The sequence below is a fragment of the Falco punctatus genome (genome assembly GCF_963210335.1).
Source record: "Falco punctatus genome assembly, chromosome: 5".
Taxonomy (NCBI): Eukaryota; Metazoa; Chordata; class Aves; order Falconiformes; family Falconidae; genus Falco; species Falco punctatus.
Genome location: NC_137584.1, coordinates 69333888 through 69361857, shown reverse-complemented (window position 1 = coordinate 69361857; position 27970 = coordinate 69333888).

The following is a 27970-nucleotide window of genomic DNA, read 5'->3' as shown; positions in this document are numbered from 1 at the left end:
CTGAACCTTCCCATCACAATGATCTATACATAAATATATACATATATTCCATTGCATTTGGTCCATGGAGTCTCACCACTAGGTTCCTGCTTAAATGACTCTCCTTCCTTCACTGACTTTATTAGGTGTCTGTTGATTACAATAACTCTTTAGACTCTTAGTGAGCCTTTATTACATGTAACTGACTGGACTGCATTACAGTCTCTGAGTCTAGTTGCACAAATATAGACAACTAGTCCCATTTTAAAGGTACCAGAAGATGGAAGACATATGGAGCAGGCAAGTAAGACCCAAAAACTTGTAAGACAGTCAGCACTTCAGAGTTGAAGCTAAGGGTCAGGTGCAATACTCTAAGCCATCTCAAATAATAGTACAGGCCTCTGACTGTTTTGCTACAGTCTTGTTTTGTTTGCTACAAAGTCTGATTTTATCTGGCTTATGTTTCAATCATTCATCTAATCTTTCTGGAAAGTACATATCTTTGTCAGTATATCCTATAATATATATAGGACTTTAAAAACAGATGTGAGCCAGAGACAAAGCTTTTGCAACCAAGAGAATAAAAGAAGATATGATTGTGAAATGATGTCCTGTAGCAGATCAGATGAATCCAAAAGTAAATATTTTCAGACTTTATCTGAAATCATCCTTATTTAAATATTTTTTCCCATTCCTGCTGGGATAAACTATTTACTGAAGGTAATGTGTTCTTGTAAGTTATGACATCATGCAGTCATCTGGGGATTTTCCTATTGTCATCTATTTTGCATGGAACACTTTCATACTGAAAATGAAAGAAAAATTACAGTAGGAAAAAAACCAGCAAAACTGTTTCTCATTCTATGAAAAGAATGCAAATCTTTACTTTAGAGTAGTTTATGCAACTTGCATCTTTTCCATTATCTTATATTTGTATTTGAGTCAAGTTCTTTTTCTCTTGCATAAGTATTTTTACTAATGTGATCTTCTAACATTTATTTGATTTATAAAACCACAGAGACTGGAGACTGAAATATCCTGCTTTTCTGGAATGGTGAACATGGCAAAGCCACTTTTACCCTTGAAGAAATTACGATGCTTCACTTCGTTATAACATGAATTATACATTTCAGCATGCAAGTTACATTAGATCATGTCAAAGCAGATAGTTTGACATACACAGAAGTTTGTACCAGCTTGACATTTAGATTAAAATCAAAAAGCTTATTCTTGCTGTGGAAAAAATCCAATAGATGGAGATAATAATATTCATCATATTAAAGTACCTCTCTCACGTGAAATTATTTCTCATTCAGACTCTTGAAAGCACTCTACTGTTTTCTTTGGCACTTCATATTAGCCATGCTTTCCCAGAAACCTTTATTTTGTTAGATTTGCTACAAAACTCTTCCATTGGATATATTCTTTTTTCCTCTTTTTTAAAGGAAGGCAACAGATGAGAACATGGGAAACATGGGGAAAAAAACCAACCACAAAACACTGGAAATAGATTTTGTATATACCTCAAAGTAATTCTGATACAGAAAATATAAAAAGTGGATACAAAAACATACTGTTGGTTCCAGAAGTGCTCTTTTGTGCAAATAACCTGTATTTTTCTTCACTTTTTCTTTTTTTTTTTTCTGTAATTCTGTAGAATATTGCTGTTTTGCACAGCGCTTTGCAGAAGAAAAAAAAGCCATAAAAATTACGCAGCTCAAAATCTGACAGAAAAATATGATGCTCTGGGCTATAGTATACTTAAGGAAATGGAGTATATTTAATGATGCTGTCTGTGTGTTGGAAATATGTGATAAGCTCTCCTCAACTGACCAAAGTTCTGGGCACTTCAGTCAGTTCAAGCTGCCATCTTATAATAAGAGAGTTAAAGCTTTCTGTGAAAATGTCATAGATTGTTTTGTCAGCATATGAACTAAACTCTCTCCTTTCTCAAGTACAAAGATGGTTCTAGTTGAGTGTACGACCATTATCATGAATGGTGATGATGGAGTAGAGGATGCTTAATGTGGTTTTTAATAGCTCTATTTTAAAAACAAGCAAAGCAATTTTTAACAAACTACTTTTGCTTGCTGTATGCAGGAAAATCTGTGCTGAAAAGCAATAGACAGCATTCTTGGCAGCCTGTTGAAAAGCTTTATATATGGAAATTGTTGCAGTTAGCTTTTTCTCTGGTGACATAATGAATCCACTTTTACAAACAAAACTTTACAGGCCACCTTAGAGAGAGCTAACTTGGAGCTTAACTTGTTTTTCTTTCTTGACTATATTAGAACTGTCATCAGAAAATAGAATAAAGTATAAATAAAGTGACTTTGAACAAGATTGTTCTTCTCTTCCTGGATTAAACTGTTCTATCAATTTGTATTCTTTCTCTGATCTCATTTTAGCCATTTCTGTCCTGGCAGTTTCCCTCATCTGTTCCTGATACCTTTCTGAACTCATTTACCCCAACTTTGGAAAACTCTTGACATGGTCCCAAACAAATTCTGTAACTTTTCTTCCCTGTAAGGGAAAGGTCAAAAAACCCCCTCATTTCCTCTTTCTAAAAGATGTAGAGAAATCCAACAGATATAGGATCTGGTCATTAGACACTTTTCATATGAATCTCTTTTGAATACCATTTTTATATAGAACCTCAGACATTTCTCTTGAGCCTCCCCAGTCTCTCACAAAAGTCTGGCATTCAAAACATTTAAATGATGATAAAAATCCATTAGGTAAACCTGTTAGTATGACACTTTCCAGATTGAAGACATAGTTTATGTTAATTTAATGGGTCTTGAATAACTAATAGAATGAAAATAGCTAAGTTACCACCCGTATATTCCACAGATTCTGCCATGCACCCCTTTCCTTATCATTAGAGTTGTGGCATTCAGGATATGTTGTAAAGTCAGAGGAACAGGAATAAATTCATATTCTTTAGAAGAAATATGTCCTCAGCAGAAAAAAAAAAAAAAAAAAAAAAAAAAAAAAGTAGTTCCTGTGGCTTGTAGGACTTCCGTTTGCAAAAGCCTGTGGACATGTACTGTTTTATGTGCCCATTATAACTGCTTGACAATAATATATGTATTAGACTGTGGATCACCAGAATTTTTTACTTTCCACAAGGAATTAGTGTTTTGCCCACCAGTGCCTGCAGCTGGGGGAACATGAAAAATAGCAGAATTTCTTTTTAGAAATTACCACCAAAGTGTTAAGCCCTCTTTGAGAAGCTGGCATTGTCATACTGTTTGGAAGTGCTCAGTTTTATGGGTATTTAAATCCACCTATCTCTCTAAAAATATTTTCTTCTATAACCTGTCTGAAAAAAATTGTGATCTGTAGACAGTGCAATCAACACAAAGGTAAGTTTTGTTTTTTTTTTTTTTTTTTTTTTTTTATATGAGCCTGTCCATACCCTTAAAGCAACAGCACTTTTTTTATCTCTATTCAGGTTTGCCATCCATGTGTCAAATTAATGAGCCATATAATGTTGGAGAAGTAATGTATCTTTTCACAATCACTGTATGAAAAAGTGAAAGGGATTAGAAGAAAATAACAGCACATGTGGAGAATTTATGGTGCAGAGCAATGAACCAGAAAAGAAAAAAGAAACTACACCTACCCAAAGAGGAGTTGTAATTCACCTAAGTGGAATTTACTTGTTCTATCCATGAATAGCAAGTCATTGTTATATGTTATAGACACCTAATGATTATTTTTTCCCGTTATATTTTTTCCACAATGTGTAACAGCAATAGGAGAAATAGGATATTTTTCATGTATTAGTGACTTTAAAATATATAATAGATTTCTCTATACCATTTCTTCTTGCTTATAGTAAAAAAATAGTTGGGGGTGGGGGGTGGGGGGGTGGAAGGAAAGCAGAGCTTCCATAAACAATTGTTAGTCTGTCTGGTTTTAAGAGAAGAGAATAGGTGTTGTGCATAACACAGCAGTTCAGGTCTTCAGATCAGCTTGATAGATTAGATGTGTCATAAGTTTAACAAAAATGAAAGACAGAAAAACAAACTCATATCACATCAAATCAGATACTGGCAAATTTTTTACTTCTTGCCTATTTTGGTTTTGCATTCTAAAACAAAATCTACCTCAGTTGATCAAGACAGCATATTAGTCACTGTTTCATGGCTATAAATGCAGAAGAAGTAGCTTCTTTTTTACTTCTTGGACACAAACATATAGCTTTACCGATAAGACAATGCAGTATGAACACACTGGGAATGTTAAAAACTTTGCATTTTTTGTTTTAGTCTGCCATTTTACCACAACAAGTTTGTAAGAAGCAATTGCATTTTCTAGATTTGCTATGTTTTTACCTTCCCCACCTCCCCCACCCCCCAACACCATGTATTTATCTTATTTTCAAGGAAACGAGTTGATTTCAACAACATGAAAAATAAAAATTAGGATCAGCCCATTTCAACTCACTGTCTTTTCTCTGAAAAAGAAAATATATAAAATGAAACTTCATGGCATCTAAGTAACTGTTAAACTATTGATTCTTCTTTAAGAAAAAAAATACTATGTGAAACAGTATCTGTCTCAAAGGAAAGGGATTTAGGATGGTTGTTAAAGACTCAATACTATCTCAGTATTCTTTTAGCTGGATATTTTCTTACCTCCCTCTTTTGTTTGTTTTTATTCTTAACTAAATAAGTTTAAATGGTATTGACAATGATCACTTGTCATGTAATTAAATTGGTCAATGTGTCCTTACTCAGGTCACCCAAACTACCAGAGTATTTCACTGTTCAAGGTGACAGGCATACCTTAATGCTTTAACTCTCTGGGCCTTCTTACTTCTCAGTATCAACATAAGAGCAACTAGAAGCCCCGTAGTGACACTGTCTGCACAGCCGTTTCAGCTGCTATTTCAGTCAGTGACCTGTCTTAGTGATGCTGCACTAAGTGCCATTTATCTACTGGCAAGGTTCTCTAAAGAGCTATCTTAGAAGCTACTGTGGCTGTGTCTCATATGAGTGAGGAGGTTCATTGCAGTTTATATATGTTTAGAAGGAGAAATGAGAGTGAAGAGAAAAGAAAGCATTCCTGGAACTATCACATTCTGTACATTTTGGTTCTTAAGTATTCAAAGAGAAGTCTCATTATTCTATTTACAGTGACAGCCCTGTTTATTAACTTCTTAAGATTTATGTGGCTTTATCTTGAATGTATCTAACAGAGCTATATGCTATTAGTTATTGTTGATAGCACAAAGGCTTGGCTTGAAAATAAATTCAGTTAATTAGATTGATACAATAACTTCTACACGACTAATAAATGTCTTTAACACAACAGTGTTTGACTGCTTCCAAAACAAAAAGGTACATGTGCCTAAATTTTCCCTTGAAACAAAAATTTATAAATTATACAGTTACATGAACTTGCAGGTCAAGGAAGAAGGGAGAGGTTTCAAAAATTTTTTGAAAGTCTCAGTTGTTTTCATGCTTCCATGTTATTCCTATGGAAGATGATTTCTAAACCCCAAGATAGCATAGCTCATAGGCTGTTAAATTTAACAAATCACCACTCAATAAAACTTGCTTTCTTACTTGAATATCCCGCAGATACATGACTAATGCATGAGTCAGTAACAGGGCTTCATTCAAGGAAAGAGAGCGTGGTGACCTACTCCTCCTGTCCAGTGGAGGAGTGTTGATCCTTGTGTTGACCACCTCTGAGAATTTAGGTAAATCACTTACAGGATTGTATTTTATATCTTTACATTTAGCAATTTATTTACTGCAAAATATTAATGGTTGGCGTGGCTGTATGTTAAAAATTAATATTCTGTTAGGATAAGCTCTTTATTTGTCTTCACAGTGTTCAAACACTGCCTTCTTCATAGCATTAAGATACTATGCATGAATTTTAGTCTGCATATGAGTCACATTCCAAGAATTCCCCCAACTCTGTGATAACTACACTTACATAACCAGATACTTTCTATTCCAAACTGCAGTGTTTGTTCTGATTTGTGATTTATTCACTCATATTATTACTAATTATTTTCAGAGCAGAACAGATAAGAATGTTTGTATTAGAAACATGCAAAAAGAAATTAACTTTTGTCCAAAGCAGTAGTAGTGAAGTATTATGAGGTCATAATTATGTGTATGTATATGGTTATAAATGATAGTTAAATATTGAAAGAAAATAGTGGAAGAAAAAAGCTCTGCCAAAAGATGATTATATCTAATAACTTTGCAAGTGGGACTATTTTAATTTTTTTTGTGAAGTTTATTTTTGGTTTGGTTTGGTTTCATAGAAATTGTTTTTCCAATAATATTCAATATTTTAACAAAAAATCCTACAATTTGAGTTGAAATTTGAAAACAAGAATCAAGGAAAGATCTCAAAGTAGTGTTAAAAAGAAGAAGCTTATAGAGATTTTAATGACTAGATTTGGTTTCTATTTTGTGTTTTACAGTGGTTGTCATAACATTGAGTTGACTTTTATTAAATATCTCAAAACATTTAGACACGCACATACATATATCCTACATCCTTCAGTGTGCAGAAATAAACATAACAGATTATGTTATTGTTGTGTAACATGAATCAAAGCCTGTTGAGGTAAAGAAGAAATTGCTGCTGGCTATGGACTAGATTCTTGCCTTTATCACTTTGAATGTTGGCTTCGTATTATTACTTGTAAAGGAGTCACTGTATAACAGAAGAGATGCATTTTGACCATAAAATTTCAATACCATTATAGACACTTGAAATTTTACACTGGGATATGAAGTCAGGCTTTTGTTGTTATTCTATCTACACAAAATCTGTTTACAGAGGATGAGTCAAAAAAAACCAGACTCTATTTCTAAAAATGCCAGAAATTTGCCTGACATTAATAAGAATCTTGCCTATGTATGGAATACTTGACCATGACTTTTCTTTGTATATTTTCCTTACAGAAGACCATGTAGATCAGCACATAACACTGACGCAAAATTACTACACAGTATGGATGCATGAGGTTCTACATTTTTATGCCTGGACTCATATTATCTTGGATTATTATAACTTAAAACATTAAAAAGCAAAATTCACCTTGAAGGACAAAGCATACAACTTTTAACACAGTGTTATTTTGATTTTAAAAAATCTAAAATTGGAATATTTCATTGTCAGGTGAATCTTAACAGCACTGAGCTGCACAATGTACAGGAATGTCATTTAAATGTCTAAGTACAAGAATGTAATCCTCTTTCCCTTCTTCCTTTTTCTCCTGCTTTAATATACTTTAAATTTTTTCTTGTCAGCTACAGATTGATTATGAACAACATTTTCAGATGGTCATGAAACATAGGAACTTAAAAATATTTGTACTACTACTAGATTAGGCCCTGAAATAATTTTAATGACCCAGATCAAAGTCCAAATAACTTTTATTTGCACTTAATGCACAAAGCCAAAATGAAGAAGATTTTAATTTTACCGAAGTTCAGTCACACAAACCCAATACAGTTCTGTTTACCCTATTCTGATTTTCATTGTTAATATATGAAATGAATTTCTCCAAGTCAAGTCTGTTTGGCCTGTAACAGTAATTTTTGAGTAATCTCCCTGTCCTCATCTCGACCCGTGAGCTTTTTCATTGCATTTTTGCTGCCCTGTCCAGCTGAGGAGGGGATGATAGAGTGGCTTGGTGGGGACATGGTGTCCAGCCAGGGTCAATCCACCACAGTCTTTTTTAGTGCCCAGTGTGGGGAATGAGGAATTCAAGAGAAGGGTAGCTGGGAGAGCTAACAGGCAAAACATGGACTGATCACAGCTAGAGAACAGAGTGGAATATTCGTGGGGAATTTCCGTCGTAATTGTAGTGAAGGGAAGAGTGGTGGGTTGTGTGTACGTTGTCTGCTTTTGTCAGTGTTGTGATGATGCAATTTTGGTTTTGGTGTAGGGAATTTTTTTTACTGATGTGAGTGAAGTTTGTGCAGATTGTAAAGATTGTGTGATGAATGTGTATTTTAATGATAATTCTTAAATAGATGATTCACAGAGGTGAAGCAACAGTTTGTAGCTGTAGGGCAACAGTTGGTAGCTGGGCAGCTACAGGAGTGGCTTCTGTGAGAATCTGCTAGAAGCTTCCCCCACATCCAATGGAGCCAATGCCAGATGAGCCCATGAGCAGAGGTGGAAGCGCCTCTGTGACAACATATTTAAGAAGGGGGAAAAAACACTGTGCAGCAGCAGCCAGAAAAGAGGAGTGGGAATATGTGAGAGAAACAACTCTGCAGTCACCAAGTTCAGTGAAGAAGGAGGGGCAGGAGGTGCTCCAGGCACTGGAGCAGAGATTCCCCTGCAGCCCATGGTGAATCCCATTCCCAATCTCCATCTCTCTTTTGCTCTCATCCACCGCTCTGTCCTGAAAACATAAGGAACTGCAAAAGTAAAAAGTTCATGGGTATACACCAACTAAAAGTAGGTAACAGACCTCTGCACATTTTCAAGATCATGTCCACAAGTTCAGAAATGAAAAGGAGATTGTTTTGATGAAAATGAACACTGATCAGAAGTAAAAGACTCTTAGTGAAACATTTTAGGGTTTTTGAAGTGCTTTGACAAAGAAAACGTCTTCCTGAATGCTGCAGTACCTATCAATTATTAGAGTTCATTGCTTCTTTTCCTGTGGTTGTGTTTGTACGGGTAAATGAAGCAGACCAAAATCTGCTGTCTGACCCTGAGTCACAGCAACTTGCACCAGTTTGGTGAATTTCTTCCCATCATTAATAGCTTCATCTGTACTGTCTATGAGGGTAAGTTCTTGACTCACAGTATCTGTGACCATACTTGACCATAATCTAAGAGACTGTAACTTGTCATTGCCAAAAGCACACTGAGGAGGCTAGTCAGACTTAAAAACGCTGTAGGAGTGTACAACAGAATTTCACCTGAGTGGTAGTCCTACTTAGCTCATTAATTTAGGCTTATGGATTGGGCTGCTTGTCCAGACAAGTATCTTGCAATGTCTTGGAATGGGTATGAAGGAAGAGAAGATGCATGCAAGAGAAGAAAGCAATGCGTGGTGAGAGATGTAGCGTTATTAGACCATCTGACAGAAGAAATAGGAAAAAAACCTGAAGCTTGATAATTCAGTATTCATTGGGCTTATCCAGGAGCTTATGACACCCCTCATCACACATTAAAACTTAAGGGAATTTTCTATCTCCTATATTTTTTATTATAAAAATCATTTAACAGAAATGATAGGCCTCTGTCATTTTAAGACTGCCAGTTCTCTGGTGTTCAGTTTAGGAGGACAAATGGTTGTGGTATTGAAAGAACAATTTAATAAAATAATTTTTAAAAAAAATCAGCTCTGATGATGAAAGACTAGTTTGACATATTAAAAGGACTTTGTTACTAGCATAATTTCTTTGTCCTACTCTTTGTCTCAAGCTGGGGAAGGCCCTGGAGAACAACCACCACTTATGGACATCAGACTGGATAAAATGTACCAAATTATCAAGCCAGTGGCAGAGCATCATTTGTCTAAACCACAGAATACTTTAGTGTTAGGTGACTAAACAACATAACAGTGAATGGAAAACTCTAGGAGTTTATTCATACAATCCTACCATGATAAGCAGCCTTAGCACCTAAGCCACAACTCTGTTGCCAGTGTTGGAGAGACTGTCCTGCACACACCTGTGTCACTGGAAGAGTCAGGACTTTTCCACTGGCCGACTGCATTCCTCTCTATTTATGCTGATCATACACACCAGCATGAAAAGGACTGTGAGCATGACGAGGTAAAACAAGAACACTAAGCACCAAAGCATGCAGGTGTTTTATAATAAGAGTCATGGTAATATTGTATCATTATTACCAGGAGGTTTACAGCTCACATCAAGGATGTAGCTTTGGTTTCTTGAAAAAAATCATGGTGTGACTCTCTGCTGCCAAGGGAAATAGCTCCCTATTGGCAAGCAAAGCACATGCTAATCCAGCATTTGATTATGACTAAATAAGTACAAGAAAATGAAAACATAACTCCTGCATAGGATCAGCAATCATCCGTGTAAGGTAGCGGGTAAATGTCTCTGGAGTTGGGACCTGCGTGAGGCCCATGGGCCCATAGGACCCCAGCCAGGATGCAGGGCAGGCTGGGGAGCACTGGGGGAGCCCCAGTCCCACAGCCCTGAGTATCAGGCACCTCCTGGGAGACAGGCCAGTGCCAGGCTGGGATGTGGGACCATCGGTGGGACTGGGTCTGCAGTACCCATGGCTGGGCAGGGCAAGGCCACAGGGAGATGGACACCAGCCCTGCTGTGGCATGGCTGGGGCAGGGGCTGACAGCCTCAGGGGTCTGAAATGGGGTCTTGGGCCATGAGCGGGTGGGGGAGCCCCGGAGGTTGTGGGCAGGGACAGTCAGGGCTGATGGTGACTTCAAGGCTACTTTCATGATAGATTACTAATCCACCACATTATATTTCTTAAACATGAGAAAAGACCTGAAGAGGTCACAGCTGAGAGGAAAAAGGAAATTTCCCCCTTAAGGCACAAAGCTTTTCATGACAGTTCATCTAAGTAGTTAAAGATTTTTACAGAGAACAACTAAAGACATTTTGGAATAGATATGAAAGTATGAGTAACTTCAAATAATTTGGATTATTTATTTGTAACTATCAATACAATCTGCTCCTTGTGGTTTGGAAGGTGCTGCTGTTGGAAGCAGTAAGAACCCTGTGTATGATATTTTGTGTAATTAGTAATTGAAATGGCAAGAGCGTGATTTCAGCAGAAGACTTGGAGAAAAGACACCTGAAGCTGATTTAGTTGAATCTCCGTCTCAATGCAGTGTCAGTACCGTACAGTGGAGCTCTGAATTGCCCTTTGAGATGACTAGTCTTTCCAATGAGTATAGAGTAGCTTCATAACAATCTCTAACACTATGTCTATGCTAATAAACTATATAAGGCCAGGACAGAGGCATGAGCACTGGCCGGTGATGAACCACACTACTCTGCTCTTAGCATTATCATTATCATGGCTTTCACCTTTGCTAGCTAGCACACTTGGGGCGCAACTAGGAGTTAGCACAGGCCACAGTTATTTCCAAAAGGCAGTCTGGAGGTGACCATCCTGCTACAGAGGCCAAAGCTGTTTAACACTGTCAGCATGGCCAGTCTGTGAGAGCTGGTCTCTATGAGAGTTGGTCTCTCAGTCAAAGACACAGTGCCAGAACTGTGTATTTCACTGGGAAGCAGCCAAAGTATCCATTGGATTAATTTTGCATTAAATTTTAGGAATATGAATCAGGTGTCACTCTAATGAAGTAAGGGAGGCCTCACTCACAGCAGTAAAAGACAGCTTTCAAGGCTTTCCAAAGCCTGAGCATGTTCAAAATAACCAGTCATGAAATCAAGGTTCCCCCCTGTCCCAGCAGATTGCCTCATTATGTTTTGTGCTCAGATTAAGATGTACAGTTTGTGCCCAGGTGACTGTATCTTTGCATCTGAGAGACAAAAAGTAAGTTTTAATTGAGAAATAGCAGCTTGTTGGAATAGCCTGTACTAATATCCTCCTAAAAAATTAATTTGTTCCTCAAAATGAAAGCTGCAAGCAATTCTAATACCATAAAGAGGGGCATCATGCAGTTTTTCTATCCCTAACCTGTCCTGTTCTTTGTCTGTTTAGTTCTGATGTGTTTAGATTATTCGAAGTATAATTAATATATCTCAAATGTTTGAAATTAATTTAATGATGGTAATTTTTATATTTCACTTTTAAAACCACTTTTTATCTCAAGTCCAGAGCAGATTAAAAAGTTGCATATAATGAGTAATGTCATAAGAGATTTAAGCATCTTATCAGCAAAAGCAGTGGGCAGGGTTCAACCAAAAGTATAGAGTTAAGAGTCCCAAACAAATTGATCTTACCTAAATTTGGATTAATTAGCTTCAGTATTAGGTGCTTAATAGTTCATTGTCTAAGCCAAAGATATAATTCTAAGCTTTTTATATAGTTAATGGAAACAGCCACCTACAAATGATTCATGTTATCCTAAAACAGATGTCCAAGGGAAGACAAAGCATTCTTCAAAGGTTTTAATTTCCTTCTACTAAGTATATCGGAAAGCCAAAACTATTTGCTTTGACTTGGGTAGCTAACTTTTAGACATGTAACATTAAGTCAGACATATGTCAAAGAGTTATAGTATTTACTGGATTAATATATGTTTTACACACCTGAAACTGGAGCTCTGAAAAGTAGGTTACTAATATCCAAGCTTTAACTTGGGACAAATGAACATTTAATCCACATCTGAATATCATTTCAGTTCTTCCTCTGATTACTATAAATGCTTCTCTGTGTATGACAAAAAGTAAGAAAATAATTGTGCAGAACCCCATAATTTGAAAAAAATAAGAGCACTACATACCTGTCCTAAAGGTGTGCATTTGGAAACTACATAAAAAATCCTTTCATGTGGTTTAATCCATGTAAAAATGACTGTAATTTTTACAGGAAAACCTTTACCAAGATTAAGGAATATGAAGTAATTTGATAGGTCATCGGTAAAGGCCAAGGACTAATGCATAAACAGGTTCTTCAATATTTTGTCTAAAGAGAGGCAAAACACCCACCATTGATTACTAGCCTTCCCTGTAAGCAAAAAGCTGAGTATGAACTTTCTGACCATCCAACTACTGTGTCATTGCTGCTTTCACTTAAATGAAAACTGCTTTTAGCTGCTCAAGCTGTTTTTTGTCATTTGTGCTAAAGCTTATTCCTATTGTGCTGCCTTAAGTATTTTAACATTCCCTTTATCAGGAGAACTAAAAATTCAATGGCTGCTTTAGGTAAGCCAAATAAAGTCAACACCACAATTACTGAATTACAGTTGCACCAGTCATAAAAGTTGTCTTCTTTAACCAAAAACTAACAAAACAAACCCAATGCATGAACAGCAACTACACTGTCTCATGTCAAGGCACTGTGGGCTGGGGGGTCTCTGGGGACTGGGAACTCGGGGTGGGGGGCAGCTAAGTCTGTCCCACCACCCCAGCCAAGAGTAAGGGAGCCAGGGAGGCACTGGGGGCAGCACCAGTCCTGGGCATTGGGCACCTCCCTGAGGATGGGCCAGTGCTGGGCTGGGATGTGGGTGGGACCCATAGCTGGACAGGGCAGCGCTGTGAGGAGCTGGAGACTGGTATCCCTGGGCCAGGGACAGGTGTCCCCAAGGGGCTGAAATGGGGTCGTGGGCTGTGTGCAGCTTGAGGGGAGCCTCAGGAAAGGCTGGGCAGGGGGAGCAATGGTTCTTATTTTCCTCAGGCCCCTGAAATTTTGTACTACTACATGGAGAACTGCAATACAACTAAGAAATCACTGACATTTCCAGCAACATCATTCTGGCAGGAGGCAGTTGGACAGACAGTACAGAGATAACTATGTGAACCTTTTATTAAAAAAAAAAAAAAAAGTGAAAAACCACAAGAAGGAAAAGATAAAAGTTTTGGTTGGATTTGGTTTCTTTCTTTTTTTTTAGGGAAAATACAAAGCATACCTCATAAACAGAGCTTCATCTTCAGTGTCAAAATTGACTTTGTGAAAACAATCTCTTACCCGATTGGGCCTGTTATTTGTGAACAGTGGAACTTGTCAACAGGGAAGTCTTAAAAGCAGAAATTAATTTTAAGCAGACAGAAACAATACAGATCTGGGAGAGTACACTGCATAATTTTCTGTCCTTAAAATGATCAATACAATTGTTAACTACAAGTTCCAGTTGCAGGACTATTTTTCAGTTCCACTATTTTTTGTGTTTCATGTTCAGTTACATTTATGCAACCTGACTGAAAGTAATGGAGTTGCACAAGTGAATCTGAAGGCAATACTCAACCTGCAAAAATCTTTATTATTGGTGATCCATAAGTGAGATAGAAGACAAATAAGTTTCTAAATCCCAGTCCTAATTTAAAGGGTTGGCCGTCAGAAAAGCATTTGAATTGTAAACTGAATGAGTTTGATTGAGAAATGATGGGGGGGGGGGGGGGGGGGGGGGGGGGCGGAATGAGAAATTGAATGTGACAATAGTAGTTTTGTAGAGAGTTTTCAGAATAGCCTTGCACTTTAAGAATTAATCACATCCTGCTGCTTATTCCCTACTTGAAGGCAAAACGCTCCATTTTGATATTACAACTGGTTGCCATAGAAATGATAATCAGGTCAAAAAAACCCTGATAATGATTTCAGGTGAGGCATAAGCTGCAGGAATCCTTGACAAACAAAGAGCTTTCTTCCCTATAAGTATCAGTCATAACAGATATAAAGAATGTTATAAATATTTTTACATACACACACACATATAAAAATGAATTTAAATAGTATATTTTTCATTTTAGGACATACAGCTCCATTTAGTTACAAAGAAACAGTGACGGGTTAGCACGTTGCTGTTTAAGACATGCAAAACCAAATTATAAATTAGGTCCTAAATGTTGGCACACACACACAACAAACCAATCAACACAACCACAAACACTCATCCCAAACAAACAAAAAAAACCAAACAAGCACACACACACAAAAAAAAAACCCAAACCCAACCCCCAAATCCCTATATATCTGTCTACCATATGAAACCTACAGGTTATCAAGAATTTTTATTTCCTGTTCTTCCTTTGCCTTAAAAATAAGAACATGTAGTTAAGATTTTTCACCTAGTTAGATATTACTGGCTTTTAGTAAGTGTTATGAAGGAAAGAACCCAAGTGTATCAAATTTATATGCTCAAAAGAAAAAAAAAGTTATAAAAAGCACTTTTAACTACTGCTGTACTTACAACACGGATTCTTATTAGGTGCCTCACCAGGACAATGCAGTCAGCCTATGTCATGCAATTATTTGGCTTCTCAGGATCTGACTGCAAGCTACCTCATTTTTTCTTGCCTTCTCTAATCAGTCCAGACCCTTTTCTCTATCTATAGGTATATATCTGGTCACATAATACAAGTGAGGAAAAGAATACCCTGGAAAAAATGTGGGCTGGTACTGTTACATTGTTATTAGAAAAATAAATTTAACCCACAGCCAGTTTCTGAGGATACTTTGGGAAATAAGTTATATAGGTAAAGGCTATTGGAATTGTTCTTACAGCAAAGAAGTCCTCAACCACCTTTTTTCTAGAGGCAACTCAAGAACAGACACAACTTAGGTGTCTGTACAGCAGGTGCAATTTGCCAAATTAATTGGACTATATATGATCGTAGGTGCAATAGTGTGATGAAGGAATGTCCAAGTACTTTCCCTCTATGAGCGGAGGCTATCCCATGGCAATGAGTAGACACTAAGTTTCCAGTCAACACAGTCCTCTTGAGTTACAGAAACAAAATACACGGACTTCTAGTGTGGCTTCTAGACATTTTCATTCTATGATCTTACACTATAACTGAAAAAAATGGAATTGATATTAAATTCCAAACTGAAAACAGTATTTATATTAGCACAGTTACAAATAAAAAAAAATACAGGTAACTTAAAAATAGAACAACATAATATTCCCACTCAATTACACAAAACATTCAAATGTATAAACCAATGAGTTGCCTAAGAAATGACATTACAATACACACAAAGTTTCTCTAGAAACAAGGATGAGGCAATGACGTCCTAAGAAATCTTCTATTTTGCACTTCTTAAGAGTTTTGCCCTCACTTTTCTAATCTTTTCACAGAATCATAGAATGGTCAGGGCTGGAAGGATCTTTGGAGATCATCTGGTCCAAGTCCTTACTAAAGTAGGTTCAACCTACAGCAGGTTGCACAGAGTTGCATCCAGGCAGATTCTTCCTCATATTCAGAAGGAATTTCCTGTGTTGCAGTTTGTGCCCGTTGCCCCTTGTGCTGTTATTGGGCATCACTGAAAAGAGCCTGGCCCTGCCCTCCTGACACTTGCCCTTGAGGTATTTGCATACATATATAAGATCCCCTCTCAGGGGATTCTCTTCTCCAGGCTAAACAGCCCCAGCTCTTGCAGCCTTTCCTCATAAGGGAGATGCTTATATTCAGTCCCTGAATCACATTCATAGCTGTCTGCTGGATCCTCTCTAATAGTTCCCTGTCTTGAACTGGGGAGCCCAGAACTGGCCACAGGACTCCAGATGTGGCCTCGGCAGGGCACAGTAGATGGCAAGGATCACCTCCCTCAACCTGCTGGCCAACACTCCTCCTAATACACCGCAGGATACCACTGGCCTTCTTGGCCACAAAAGCACACTGCTGGCTCATGGGCAACTTGCTGTCCACCAGGATTCCCAAATCCTCCACAGAGCTATGTTCCAGCAGGTCAACCCCTAGCCAGTACTGGTACATGGGGTTAGTCCTCCTCAGGTGCAGGATCTTAGGCTTGCCTTTTTCAAACTTCATTAGGTTCCTCTCCACCCAACTCTCCAGCCTGTCCAGGTCTGGCTCAATGCAGCGCAGCCTTCTGGAGTATCAGCCACTCCTCCCAGCTTTGTATCATGAGCAAACCTGCTGAGGGTACACTCAGTCCCCTTCCCTTTTATTGAGGCATCCTTGAAAGCACCTCTTTTGAGGGGCTGGAAGAAAAACAGAAGACAACAGCGTTCCCTTTTTCTATCAATAATTTTGAGATGTGCTTTGTTGTTTTTTTTTTTTTAATTGGTTCTTCCTCTTGAAAGGGAGTGTCATTTTGGCATATGGTTAGAAATGAGAAAGCTGCAGAAAAGCTGTGGAAAATGAACAGAACCATGTTGCTTCTGAAATGCTATAGAATACTCTTATCCAGAAAAGTTTGAATTTTGCTTCCTTTCTTTTCATTTCCTAAACAATCTCTCACTCTTTAAATTGAACGCTTGCAGAGTTACTACAGTGCTTGACAGGAAAATCTATGATGTTGCAATAAAGATGTACCTAAAAGGGGTGTTCATGACCTTCATTTAAGGTTTGCTGTCACAGCACTAGTAAATTATGACTCAGGTTTTGCTAATCAAGACGTTAATACATGCAGTATGGGAATAAACATGATGAATTAGAGATCTGTGTGTAGTTGCAGAACTAGGATCTTGCTGAGATCATGGAGACAAGGTGGGGTGACTCCCATAACTGGCGTGTTACAGTGGAGGAATACAGGCTTTTTAGGAAGGGCAGACTAGAAAAATGAAGAGGGGAAGCTGCCCTCTTCATGAGAGAGCAGCTGGAGTGCACAGAGCTCTGGATGGGGATGATTGAGGAGCCAACTGAGAGTTTACAGGTTAGGATTAAAGAGAGGACAGGTAAAGGTGACATTATAATGGGTGTCTGCTATAGGTCACCTGACCAGGAAGAGCAAGCGGATCAGGCCCTCTACAGACAGGTAGGAGCAGCCTCACTTTCACAGGCTCTGGTCCTCAGGAGGGACTTCAGCCACCCTGATATTGGCTGAAGGGACAACACAGCAAGACTTAAGAAATCCATCAGGTTCCTGGAGTACATTGATAACTTCCTCCTCCTTCAAGTGATAGAAGAGCCGATGAGGAAGGTGCACTTTTGGGCCTCATACTTGCCAACAATGTAAGGGCTGTTAGGGATATGAAAGTCAAAGGCAACCTTGACTGCAGGGCCCATGAGACAGTAGAGTTCAGGATTGTGAGAGCAGGGAGGAGGGCAAAAAGCCAGATGACAACACTGGACTTCATGAGGGCATATTGTGACGTCTTCAAAGAGGCCCATTGAATAAGGCCCTGGAGGGAAGGGGGGCCCAAGGAGGTTTGCTAATATTCAAGGATCACCTTGTCCAAGTTCAAGAGTTCCAACCCAAAAAAAATACAAAGTCTGGAAAAAATACCAGGAGGCCTGCAGGGGTGAACAAGGACCTCCTGGCCTATCCCAAACACAAAAAGGAAGGTTACAGAGTGTGGAAGAAAGAACAGATAACCTGGGGACAGGAGGGGAGGGGGAGGGGAGGAAAGGGGAAAAGAGAGAAAGGAGAGGAGAATGGAGAAGGGAAGGGAAGGCAAGGCAAGGCAAGGCAAGGCAAGTTATGAAGTTGCTGTGGGCCTTTATATAATTTTGAATAACTGAATATTTACTAATGGTAAATGTGACTGGCTAACAAAAACACATTTATGCAGTTTATTTGGATAAAACGGTGCTTGAAAATCACTAGGTACCCAGTATGTACGTCAAGCAGAAACTAATTATGAGATGACTCTGTAACCTCTCTCATCTCTTGAGAGAATAATGGATTTTCTTGAGGCTTTCTATGTCTTTATGTAGACTGGAAGAGCCATGAAAAGATCAGAATAGTCTAGAGAGAGAAATGGGAATCAGGACCTTCATTCATCCTTTGCAAACTCTCTAAACTTGAGGGTGATATCCTTCCATCTGTCTTTTCTCCTTGTCCTGTGAGGTATGTTTTGTACAGAAGAAAGTGAAAGGTATTTCCACCCAGTCTTACCTAGCATAATGAAGAAGGTATTTCCATGGGTGAGGCTGGTCCCTCAAGTCTTCCAAAAGAGTTACATACTCCCTTCTCCAATACCTAGAATAATTATCATTGTTGATAGTTTTTGATACACATTTCTTTCCATCATTTATTCTGTTCAGTGCTCTGACAATTCTTATTTCACCTTTTTATTATCCTCCTTGAAATAATCTCCATTTATTTCATTATTATGATTTCTTTCCTAGGTTACTAAAATTTTCTTTGTAGTTTCCTAAGACGACAATGACAAGCATCTGAAAAGCATATTTGTGATGCTTCCATTTTTCACTCCTATTTTCACACTTTTATTAGAGGCTAATACTGAAAGTTGTGTCACTGCTGTATTTATTTATTTATTTGCCATACCTATCATATGTATATTTGTTATGCAGGAGTCATATTTTCACTAATAATTTTGCAGCTGATATCAGAAAGTTAAACATGTCAAAGAATGGATTCATTACAAAGGAAGAAAAAAACAATTGTCTTCTGAGTTAGTGAGTAGCAATCTACACTGTGTAAAAAATATCTCATTATTGGCTGTCAGAATCAGGACTGGTGATTAGCTCCATAAATTCACAAAGAAACTAAATGCTGTTGATGATACAGGTTATTACACAAATATGATAGCTAGACAAGTCTCCTAGAACAGCCTATCAGATGTGTAGGATATGTTCAGATATCATTTAGTGGTGGAGCTTTCCTCCACTGAGTAATTAAAATCAGTATAAATTAGGCAAAGACCTTCACTCCAGGATTTTTTTTTTTCTTTTTCATTTTTTAAGTGTCAGGCCTGAAATATGTTTACTAATGAAGTGAAAACTGTTGTCACATGGATAAGGAACACCTTAAGCATCCTTAAGAATATTTCAGGACAGTCAACATTTCTAATCTGTGAAAGTCAGAACTACAATCAAGATCTAATTTTCTTGGCTGGAAGAAATATGATTCTATTTCACCTGTGATCAGAGGAGACATCTCCAAAAAAATACATGTTAAGCAAATCTGGATTTTGCTAAATCTGCATTAGATTAGTATGAATAGTATATTTCTTCTTTTCCCCTATTGCAATACTGGTTGCAAGACTGTATTCATACTTCATTGTCCAACATGCTAAAATGAGTACAAGACTAGAGATGAGTGAGATTATTAAATTTGTACAGATGAATTCTTTGCTCCCTATGTACTAGCTGAATTATTTTCATTTTATAAAAGATACATACAACAGACTAATTCTTAGGAATTGATGATCAAATGGGTTTAATGGTCCTCAAGAGCAGTTTGGGTTAAATCTACACTCATTAATCAGGAAAAAATGGCCATCATGTTTGTTGGTCTTTACACGTCTTAAATCTATGACCTGTGTTAGACTTGCACCAATCTTCTTCATGATATGGTACACAGTTGTTACAAATAAAGTTATGAAATATTCACTTAAATACAGATGTTAATAAACCTTTTCTTTCAGTCATCAAATACGTCCTTGCTTACAACAGGTAATCAAGGAAAAGGTGAGTTTGATAATCCAAGCTAGAAATATAAAAGTGAATAAACTTGGCCTCAACAAGACTTTAAGGAGATAAACTATTTTTAATTGAGTCTACTTTAAGAAAAATGATTCTTATAAATCCTTGTAGTCTTATCAAAATTTCAGTGAAAATATTAAATGTTTAAAAGTCTAGAAATGTGTATAACTTACTAGTTATGTTTGATGATATATGACACAGGAATAATATGACAAAATGTATCTCCGCCACATTAAGAATAACTTCATTTGTTACAATGATGTTCCAATTGTTACAATTTATGTCCATCACTAAAGTAACTAAACCCTGTACTGTTAGGTGAAGTCCATTTAAACAAGACCTACCAGTTAAAGTTCATTTCCACTTATCTTGTTTTTTTCACTTTCATTTCCTCCTTTTTTACTGTGACAGCACAAGCATTTGACCTAACTTACAGACAAGACATTCACCTGAAAAGAACTCATAAAAAGAACCCTCTCAGACAAATCAATGTCTGTACTTAATTCAACATCAAGCTGCAAAGAGTTTTGTGGAAGCATATATAAGTATATGAAAGACCTGGAAGAGCGTATTTAATCTTTGGCAGCAGTGTTACCTTCCGTTTATGTCAAACTTACACATCCTTACCAAATCAGTCACAGTTTGCCGTTTTGATCTACCTAAATTTCTTTTCACCTATTGATTAAACTCACAACTAGACCTTTGCCTGGCAGCTGAATGATGTCCAACTGAGTGAATTCTGTTGGAACTGTGCCAATTTCAGTAAAATTCACAGATTAAGAAGATTCATTGAATGCATTTTTTTCCCCATGTTTTCAATCTGAAAAGCACAGACCCAGGTTAAATTGAGATTTATTTTGTTTTGTGGTGCTGGTGGTGGTTGTGGAGTTGTTTTATTTTCAGACTGGTGTGTTGTTTTTTGGTGGGGTTTTTTGTGGTTTTTTTTGTTTTGTTTTGTTTTTTGTCTGTCAAAGTGTTCTCTGTCCAACAATCACCCAGAATCTTTACTGTAATGCTTGTAGACAAACTCTCAGACTTTGCAGAATGAATTAAATCACTCAGAAAATAGAGATGATTTTGACACTTAATTTGATATAGAGCAATTTATCTACTCTTAAATTCTTTGCCATAATCTAAAAATTTCTGTTTAAAGTCCCACACACTCTATACTAAATCTGTAGGGCTCCTATAAGGGCTGTGTCTATACATATAAGCTACAACACATTAAAGCTTTCTACGTAAACTTTTACATTTTAAACATGTACTTATAAGAATGATTCTAACACACTGTAATTTGTCTTTCATTTTGAACTACAAATTGAAGCTTTTGTATTACTCTTCTGTATCAGAACATGACGTTCTGTGGGCCTCTATTAGTTTTGATGGGTTACCATGGAAACTGGAAAGAGAAAGAGAAGGAGAATACGTTTGTATGCTTAACTACAGTGAGTTCCATCGTTTTCCATATTTCTGTGAAAGAAATCAGTAACATATTGTAGAGATAGTCCATAGTACAACATACATATTTTTTGGTAAAATGGAAGGTATTAGTGATTTATGTTGGGCTAGCATTAAAGGCTTCTGTTTATACCAAAAGCATTAATGCCCTGACAATGGGAGTTCAAGCTGTCTGAAATCTTTATCAGCCTATCTACTCAGCCCAAATAGGGTGTGGTAGTGATAGGTAAACCTGCCAAATTGTGCTCAGAAAACAACTGCTGGTTCTGAAAAGAACCAAAAATTTATCTCCTGAAGCCTATCAAAATGCTCTTAGCTTACAGTGACTTCTTACCCTGATCAATGTGGGATAAAATTGAAATAGTCATGAAAGGGTTTGTGTAAGGTCCAGATTTACAAGGCTATTCAACACCTAAATGTAGGACAAAAACCACAACAGTAATGAAAAAGAAGAGTTTTGTGGTTTCTAAATACAGTTTGGAAATAAAATTTAAGGGTCTTTTACAAAAATTTTAGGATAACAAATATAAAAAAAACAAACAACCACCAAATACTTTTTACAAATAACAAATAAGCAGAAATTATTTATTTATTGCTCTTACTCGCATTGGAGGAATCTGTGTCTAACTGCAAAGTGTATCATGTGGGGAAAATGAAATGCTTAAGTAGGTGAATTGTCTAATATCCGTACTATATATGTTATATGTTTACACAGTATATTTCAGATAGATTCCCTGCCTTTATATTGAGCTGGCTGTATAAATTCATTTTGGAAAAAAAAAAGCTAATTTATATTGCAGTTGTATCCACACACTCAGACTTAGTGGGACCTTTTTCGTCACCTGGGCAACAATCCATTAACAATAAACCTTGCAGGCAGATCTACAGATACATTTTCACTTTTTTTCTTTCCTTTTTTTTCTCTACACATAAGAAGAAATAAATTTATGCAGTTAACATAAAAAAAATAAAACCAAATAAATCAGCTGTGGCATTCACAGTTCTCCCATCCAAATTTAATATAATATTGTGCGATTAGAAATGCCCACAAACTAACTGAAAGTTCAGATCCTCTCACTTGTGCTCACTTGAACCTCTCTTCAAAATCCAGTGAAAATTGCAGTGTTGAGGCACTGTATATAGTGGGTTGCCTACAACCAGAAATATATACAGTTGTGATCTATAGAGTGAAACCAACCACCCAGAAAAGGGCACCTAAGTCCTGCATATGTGCAAATTTAACAGAGAAGCTGAGATTTTTTGGCTTTAACCTTGTACTTGGCTTCCATCTTCCACTGGGCTGCTGTGGCACTGGAATTCAGACATTTCAAGAAAACACTGCAAAGTGGCTTCTCCATTCTTCTTTGGCTCATATGGAGGGAAATAGAGAGAAACTGTAGTGGTAAACAATATAGAAGGAGCATATCTATTTTATTTCTTTTTCTGATGGATATGCTAAACTTTCATGCTCTTCATTATATGATCTGACAACAGAAGCACCCAAGGTTCATGCTACTGACATGAGAACCATGCCCCTTTCATATATGCAGCATAGATGGGAAAGGAATCTCTTATCTTAAAAAGTGAATGTTTAAATTGAAGTTGTCCTTATAATTCCCTTTTCCTCTAGATGGATTCCTATGTCATGTGATGACTTTTGCAGATTCTTTTCTTACTTCTTAACCACTCAGTCTTACTTTGGGACCAAAACCTTTTGAGAAACACTGGATTCCTTCAGAAAGCAAAGCATCCAGAAACAGGCACTGAAATTATCTGTGTGAAATATCTAGGTCTTTTTAGGGACATGTGTATGTATTTATAAGTTACAGGTTTGACTGGAGATCTGCAGTATAATTAAGTTTTACAGTTCTTAATCAAACCTTGAGTGATGGAGCTTCACCTAAATCAAAGCAACTCTGACTCCATTAAGATCACCACTGAAACTTTCACTGCCTTTAACAGTCAGGACTGTTTACATATAAGTTCAAAACCAGAACTTCAAAGTGTTTATTAGAGATATGTTGTCAGTCAGTTATGTGCAATGTTTAATTACTTTTAAATTACCATGCTAGCAGGATAAATTTAAATATTCATGCAGAGTGTGTGGGTTGATATTTGCAATGAAACAAAAAGGAAAGTAAATAATCTCTATTTACCTCAGTTATAATTCTGCAGGGGAAAGTATGCTAGACTGAGTACGAACAAGTTTCACTGCAACAGAAGATAAACTAAGATACTAAAGAAATACCCTGTGAAAAAAAGAAATTGACTGCTTTGGCACATATTAAAGTGACAAGAACCTTGAAGTTATATTTAATAATAAAAGTAGTCTGCATATTCCCATTGGTTGTATGTATTATCTATCAGTGCTTTCACATAGGGAGCATGCATCAGTAGGAAACATTTTAATTTAAAATGATGCAAAGTGGTCCCAGTGCAAACAGAGACATTGAAAAAATGATTAAACTATTGAAAACTGTCCAAGTACTGACTTTTAAGATGACAAAGTATATAAAAAATCATTATGCAAAGATGGCAGCTGTGCAAGATTGAATCTAGTGCCCAGTACAGTTACTGTTATTATCTTCAGCTTTCACTTAAAGACAAAAATCTTATAATTCTCAGTTATACAGATAAAATACTTTGATATTCAAACATATTTTTAAGAGATTTTTTTTTCTCCATTTGTAAGGCAAACAATTTTTCCTAGTTCATGTGATTCACTCTTAACATCTCTGAGCTGATGTCAATTTCTGTTACTAAGGAACAGTACAGAAGCATTCAGACCATTCTGAGATTATACAAGGGCTGTATTGCCTTCACCATACTGCTCAGGAGACAATACTGTTCTGATTAGATTATATTTGCCTGTAGAAATTTCTTGCAGTTTTACTGTTCTAAAGCACTGAAATGAAATATTAGTGAATAAAAATAGTACTTTAAAAAGGTTATTAATGAAGAAAATAACTTTATCAATCCATAAAATTCATGCTGGAAATAAATACTATGTTACACTATATAAGTTGTCACTACTACTGTTTTCTGAAAAAGAATTGAGGATTTTCAGTAAAAGGAAGTTCCACACATAGGTATCATCCTTCTTATGCAATTTGAATTTCTTGCAGATGGGCATAGAAGCTACGGCATTTTTTGCAAAGATATCATGGTTCAGCATACGCTAAGGATCTCCTGTCTCTTTGGTAATACCATAACAGTCATTCTAAGATTCAGTATGAGCACTTCAAATTGCAGGTTTCTAGTACTGACAGTAAAAAGTCAGATCAGGCAATCTGTTCTTATAAAGAGGTCCAATTTAGCTGCTTTCAAGGGTAATGTTTTAAATAGACTGTAATGTGCAATGTAGACATTTAAAGACTGGAAAATCTGCAGTTTAGATAGCATTATTTTAGCTTACATTTATTTAATACAGAGTGTTTCATCATTTACTGTGCATGAAGTCAAGGGGGTAGGCAGTTAAATAAGTAGGAAAAAAGTGTAAAACAATTTTTTCAGTATGGTTACACAGTAATTAATATATTTATGATATCTGCCTTTTATCCCTTCCTGCTTCCATGATTTTGTGTTCTAAATATTGTATCGTTAGGGTTCATAAATCCATTATTAAGAACATAAGGACGACAATATTCAGTAGTGTGTTTATATTCTTTCTAGAAGACGCAGGTACTGGTAGTCACATTCACTTTTCTTTTTTCTTTTTTTTTTTTTCCTTTTTTTTGAGAATTGCAATATCAAAACTTACAAACAGGTGCTATTTTTTAAAAATTCACTAGCAGAATTAAAGTAGTGCTATATTTAGGTTGACAGTAATATTCAAAAATTTGTATCAGATGTATTTGCTTTATGACAAGAGATTTTTATTTTTACTAGGTCAAATTTTCATTGGTAGATAAAATAATACTTACTTATATTGTTCTATTAATGATTTTTAAAACAAATTCAGATATAGTACATTTAAATTTTCTTCCACATTTTCTGATAAAAAACTCAAGAAAGCTTAAAGACTTTATTACTATTTCTCTCTTACTGAGCAATAGATCTATTTCAAAGCACTAAACTCTATCTACAGCTGATGCTAAGATTTTTTTTGCCCACAGAAAATGAAAATGAAACCTATTACCTTTCATATTTCATGAAAATTATCTCACAAAGTAAGTTTAATGTGACTGTTCTTCCTGTAAAATTTAGGAATTTTGGAACCACCCAGGCTGTTTAGAGCTACCTTTTTTTCAACTATTTTTTCATCAGACAAAACATTTGATGATATACATAGTTTCCAAATTTTACCATTTGCCAAGATAACAATCACAGAAATAGCATCAAGATTGTTGCATACTTACAGAAAGTGTAACCAATAAATGTGTTCTGCAGTTTGAATAAATTCTTGCTTCTGCTCTCCATCAATGATGTCAGCAGTTTGAGGGAGGTGATCTTTCGCTTCTACTCAGCACTGCTGAGGCCGTACCTGGAATTCTGTGTCTGGTTCTGGGCTCCCCAGTACAAGAGAGACATGGACATACTGGAGAAAGTCCAGTGAAGGGCCACAAAGATGATGAAGGGACTGGAGTTTTTCACATATGAGGGAAGGCTGAGGGAGCTGGAACTGTTCAGAGAGGTGAGGTGAGGCGAGAAAAAAGAGGAGAGGAGAGGAGAGGAGAGGAGAGGAGAGGAGAGGAGAGGAGAGGAGAGGAGAGGAGAGGAGAGGAGAGGAGAGGAGAGGAGAGGAGAGGAGAGGAGAGGAGAGGAGAGGAGAGGAGAGGAGAGGAGAGGAGAGGAGAGGAGAGGAGAGGAGAGGAGAGGAGAGGAGAGGAGAGGAGAGGAGAGGAGAGGAGAGGAGAGGAGAGGAGAAGTTCAGAGGGATCTTATCTTATAAATTTATGTGAATGCTTGAATAGAGGATGCAAAGAGGACAGTCAAGCTCTTTTCCATAGTGCCCAGTAGACAGGACCAGAGGGAACGAGCACAAACTAAATCACAGGAGGTTTGGTCTGAACATCAGGAAACACTGTAAGAGTGACTAAACACTGGCACAAGTTGTTCAGGGGGGTTGTGGTGTCATGTCTCTCCCTGGAGATATATTAAAAAATCATCTGGACATGTTCCTGGGCAACTGGCTCCAAGTGGCCCTCTATGATCATGGGGCTTGGACAAGCTGACCTCCAGAGGTCCCTTCCAACCTCAGTCATTCTTTGATTTAGTGATTCTATCCACTCTCAGATAATACCGGGGTTTTTTTATCTCCCAGCCTCAGAATACCCTGTTACTGGCTGCAAGACCATTAGAGAGGATGAAGCAGATTTTCTTCACCTGCACAGCAGCAGAAAGAGAATGATAGGCACACCTTTTTAAAAAAGGAGCCACCAAATGTTATCCAGCCTTGGTTAAGCTTGAAATACAGCAAAGTACATAATTTCCTTCATGACCTTCAAGGTACATCTCTGTGAATCTCACAGACGCATGCTGCCCTTGTAAGGTATATGTAAGCCTTTTATGATTTAAAGACTACTGATAGAATAACAGGAAATGGCCTCAAGTTGTGTCAAGGAACGTTTAGATTGGATATAAGGAAAAATTTCTTCACTGAAAGGGCTGTCAAGCATTGGAACAGGCTGCCCGGGGAAATGGGTGTGCCACCATCCTTGGAGGTATTTGAAAGTTATGTAGATGTGGTGCTTAGGGACAAGGTTTAGTGGTAGACTTCACAGTGTTAGGTTAATGACTGGACTCAGTGATCTTAAGGGTCTTTTCCAACCTAAATAATTCTACAATTCTGTCATTCTACTGCCACAGACGACATTATTTCATCTTACCTACAGCCTTGGCAGTTCTGCAATATTGCTTTTGTTTGCTGGAGTCATGGATTTCTTCTGAAATGCAACTAAAATAAAAATTACCTAACTTTGAAGAAAAAGATTTTTATACAGAGTTGCACCTTTAAGAAGAAAACCAGAAAAGAGAAATTCAACCACTGATTTCAATGACACCAGGATTTTATCTGTGTAGTTTATGAAACCAAAATTGAATCATTTTCTACATTAAATCTAGAAATTTCGAGATTAAAAGCTCTTGCAAGCAAAAGCTGGTTTTGTTGTTTTTTCTTTTTAATGAAGGGTTTACTTTTTACTTCCCTTATGAAGATAGTTATCTGCAACATTATGACATTCTTGGCAGTAGATTAAACCTGAGTATTACAAGCAATTCAGCAAAATATTAGTTAATTTAAACTTGTATTCTTGGTGTTATCTTTGAATGTATTTTTTAATATAGATGATTTTTTAAATGTAAATGTGCATAAATGATTTCATAAAACTGAAAAAAAAAAATGCACCATTATCTCAGATGTTCTTTCCAAACAAATACACATACAAATCCCTAGTACTTTTAATACATATTTTAAAATTGCTTTAAAATAAAATGCTGTGGTATATATTGGATCCAAGACTCCCATAAAACTTCAATAATGCTGATAGAATTTTTTTTCATTAATACTGTCAGAATTCATTAAAATTTTAGGTAAGTAGCAAACA